The sequence below is a fragment of the Phytophthora infestans genome, genomic scaffold (genome assembly GCF_000142945.1).
Source record: "Phytophthora infestans T30-4 supercont1.60 genomic scaffold, whole genome shotgun sequence".
In the NCBI taxonomy this organism is placed as follows: domain Eukaryota; phylum Oomycota; class Peronosporomycetes; order Peronosporales; family Peronosporaceae; genus Phytophthora; species Phytophthora infestans.
Genome location: NW_003303699.1, coordinates 693,933 through 698,333, shown reverse-complemented (window position 1 = coordinate 698,333; position 4,401 = coordinate 693,933).

The following is a 4,401-nucleotide window of genomic DNA, read 5'->3' as shown; positions in this document are numbered from 1 at the left end:
TCGACAAGTCTCATGTCTTCGAGATGTTCGAAGCTATTCCGTTCTGGCAGCAAAACAACACTCGCGTGTGCGTGAGTGAATGCGCCTGGTGGGAATCGAACTCGGGCGTCCTGACTGGAAGCCCCATGCATTGATCATTGCGCCACGAAGTCGGCTTCGTGAGGTTCCTCGTGTCTGTGATCCAAGTGTCTCCAGCTCGGAGTCTTCTAAGTCGCATGTACGCTGGGCACTTCGTCGATGTGTGTCCTCGGGGCCGAGACGCGCAGTGACGGTCCTTGCAGTACATCCAGAGCTTGTGGCGCACCTGTCGTCCCTGGGCTTGCCCTTGTTACCACCGCCAGCAACGCGCTGGCGCTGCCGCCCTTCGCGCTGTCTCCGATGTCTCCGCCTTTTCGGTTTTCGAGTTTTCTTCAAATGTGTTCCGTGCGCTTATGTTGCGTAGGCGCAACTTAGAGAGGAGGGTGATGTTATGGGCCCAACTTCAATTACATAAGTAGGTAGATATTTCTTTTGCTATTACATAAGTAGGTAAAGTGGCACACGGGTAGCGTGTGCCAAGGTGTCATCATCTGACTGGTTGATAGTGAGGAGCCAGACTCACTTATTGACCAATCAGATACAGACATGTGTTTGAGTGGTTCACACGAGGCCAGGGGTAGCCGCCCTGGTCCTAAATAAATCAGAGTTGAATTTGACACAAACCTAAGACTTGGTTTTACTATTGCGAGCTTCCTCCACACTATAGTGTAAGCTAGTGACGGTATCTCTTACCCCCGTTACACCTGGTAGCACTTTGTAGTCCTATCAACGACCAAGTCTACGATGAGCCAAGTCCAGATCTCCGGGGCGACCCTGGAGCATGCTGCATTCCCCCATCTCACTCGCGTGGAGTGGGAGGCGCTTCAAGCGTGACTGTCCCGCGGAAAGACTCCGCAGACGGGCTTTCCTTAAGCCCGTCCTCAAGGGTCGCTGGCAGAAGCCAGGATCCCGGGGACAGGGGAACGCCGGAAACCAGTAGGGGCGGGGCGCCCTACTGGGGAAAAACTAAGTCTTCGTGATGGGTGCGCGGGTGGCGCGTACCACGGGGACTTAGTCCCTGAGAGCCTTCGCACTCTCGAATCGTCGAAGAGCAGCGGCGGGTTGCTCGTAGTACACGGATGTGTACGGGGATACGATCATCCCTTTAGAATCTTGATCGACTCTGGGGCGTCGAAGAATTGGGCACGCCGCCAGACGGTTGCTCGTAACAGCATCAAGTTGTCCGATGCTTTGAGAGAAAGCAAGGGCAACGGGACGGTGTCAGTGCGACTGGCCGGCGGGAAGGTCGTCACTGTCCCCAACGCCCAAGTGGATCTGGCCGTCAAGTTTGAAGCCTTTGACAGCCTCGAACAGCTCGCTGTTCTCGACATGGATCCATACGATATGATCCTGGACATGCCCTGGCTTGAGGAGCACGAGCCCTGGATCGACTGGCGAGGCAAGGCAATCGGTGCCAGTCGCCCTGCGCAGTCCGACAGAGCATTGGCGAGTCATGTTACCACCTCTGTCAGGACCCGGAGCGCCCGCAAGGGTTGTCAGGGTATCAAAGCATCCGGCAGATGCTTGGGAGTGGTCGACGTACATGACGACTCCGAGGATGTTTTTATGGTGGCAGCGCCCAGAGGAGGCGCTGGCCAAGTGGGTAACTTAGGTCCACAAGCGGGTAGCATAGTTCCGCAGACAGCTGCAGCTGTTACGAACACTGGCAATAGCGTGTTCAAGGTGGATAACAGAGTTCCACACACGGTCACCCAGACCTTAACTGGAGAGGAAGACATCGGATACGCTTCCTGTGTGGGTAACATAGTGCCACACGCGGTCGCCCAGACCTTAACTGAAGAGGAAGGCGTCGGACACGCTTCCTGTGTGGGTAACACAGTGCCACACGAGGCCACGAGTGCCTCGGATGTCGGCGCTCCGACATCCCCAGTCGTGGGTAACAAAGCTTCACGTCACGGTCGCCGTCGACGTTGCCTCCGCCGCCAAAAGTCGGATCAGAACTTCGTTCCGATCGACGTCGCTTCAAGCGACTCGGAGTCCAGGGCCCGGGCTCCTCCGACAAGGCCGGAGGAAGAGTGTCATCACATCTTCGATGGCGAGACCGGTTTACCCGTCAAGGCAACTGGTGTCCACTTAGAACCGTTGCCAGAGGTTGAAGAGATACTGAACCTCGAGGGAATGACGGTCGAGTCTTTCCTGGCCAACCTCAAGGCCGAAAAGGTTGCCGAGATGCTGCTCATAAGACCTGAGACCACTCGGGAGGAGCTGAACGCCTCCTCTGTTTTGGACGATGACGTCCTGGAAGACCTGAACAAGCAGCGTCAGGCGCGCTTGGGTTCAGAAATCGTTATTAACCCCAAGGATCCGGTGTATTCTTTGGTGACGGAGTATGCGGACGTGGTGAGCAAACACCCACCGACCCAACTCCCACCGGATCGAGGCGTACGGCATGAGATTGATCTCGTGTCTGGCACAAAGTACTGTATCACGAGGCAATGGCCTCTTCCGCACGAACTGTGCGAGGTCATTGATGCCTTCTTCGCTGCGAAAGCGAAGGCAGGTATGGTGCGGGAGTCAAAGTCCCCGCACTCGAAGCCAACTTTCTGCGTTCGGAAGCCGAACGGAAAGTGGCGTCTAGCTCATGCTTATAACAAGCTGAAACACGCGACGGTGCCGGCCCAAACACCAATCCCACGAAACGATGTGTTGTTAAACAACATGGCCGGAAGCGTACTGTACAGTGCTCTGGATTTGGTAGACAGGTACTACCAGATCCTGATGCGAGAGAGCGACATCCCGCTCACCGCGGTGAGCACTCCAAGCGGCATGCTTTGGGAGTGGCTCGCCATGCCACAGGGCTTGTCTAATACCCTGGCGACGTTTAATCGACTGGTAACGCATTTGTTGCGGCCACTATGTGACTTCGTACAGACGTACTTCGACGACATCTTCGTCCATAGCCGTGCCGAGGGAGGCAAGACGGCCATGGAGGTGCATCTGGGGCACCCCCGTCGAGCGTTGGACGTGATGCGAGCGAACAAGCTGTGGTGTAGTGATTTCTCCGTAGTTGCGGATTATCACTCGTCGACAAAGACGTGACACCGCCCAAGATGTTCAAGCGACGAACCCTCGGTCATGTGATGTACGGAGACACCAAGGTGCAAGGGACTCGACGGCGTCACTTCCGAACTCTCAACGGATATTGGATACGGTCCATATGTCACTGAAACCAGGCTGTCCTTATTATTAATAATGGACTGGCCTTCAGCGGACCATCTACGGTACGAACCCTCGGTGGCGGTTGGGATGAGTTCGCGGAAGACTCAGCGACCCTTGGAAGGCACGTACACCATCTGGAACAGGGCGCGGACCGTTAAAGATGCTCATGCGACGGTGCAAACGACGGTTGACATGCAAGAAGATCCATAACGGATCATTGTTCACTTGATATTGTGGTGTAGCGGGATCAGCAAAATCTGCGAGATTGCCGGATCCAGCTTACCAATTGCACCCAGACATCGACTAACGGAGGGGGTCCCCCGATGATCCGTGTTCTGCTGAACTTTCCTCACCTTGTGTACCCGTCGGTAGGGCGGGATCTTGCTCTCTCGGTAACTTCCGAAGAGTTCAAGTGGTGAAGCTTGAGCGTCTTGGCGAGACGTGGGGTGAGGGTGGAGCAGCAGTGGAAAATCTTCACTCTGCGTCCGTGGATGGTTCCGTATCCTAAGCGAATATTCGAGCTTATGGATCCGGGGCCTAGATCGTGGATCTGGCCGTAGGGTTGCCTTGCGGGTGTGTTCCCTTGCCTTTGTAGTTCCTTTGCGTCGTACTTGCCGCCTCCTGTGACGGGATCTTGAAAGTTGAGAGCCCCTAGGGTGTAACCGACCAAGTAGTAAATTCGGTTAACCTGTCGGATCTGCACAAGTAAACGAAAAGCTCACTAGGTTGTAGGATCTGGCCAATGTATTATCCAGTTATCACTACCAACACTAGATTCGCAATTCCCAACCTTCTCGGAGCTCGTACGGCCAATGTAGTTCCGGTTCTTGAGGGCAGGAAGGCACTTGCGTGTCACTGTGCAAATTGGAGTCTGTATTAATATTTAAGCCTATACCTGCCTGGATTTCTACCTTCTATGTCTTTCATCTGCTAAATCCCTTACCAGGCTCGGCTGCATGTCCCTTCTTCCCTTGACCCATCATCCTATGTATAAACCGCTCAGATCTACCGGATCCATGACGTAATTATCATGGTCACCCTATTATGGGTACAATCACACGTCACCAGGATCACGCATCCTCTACAGAGTATGTTTGAACTAAATTGGGAAGAGCGCGCCAGCGTTAAAACGTAACATTAATT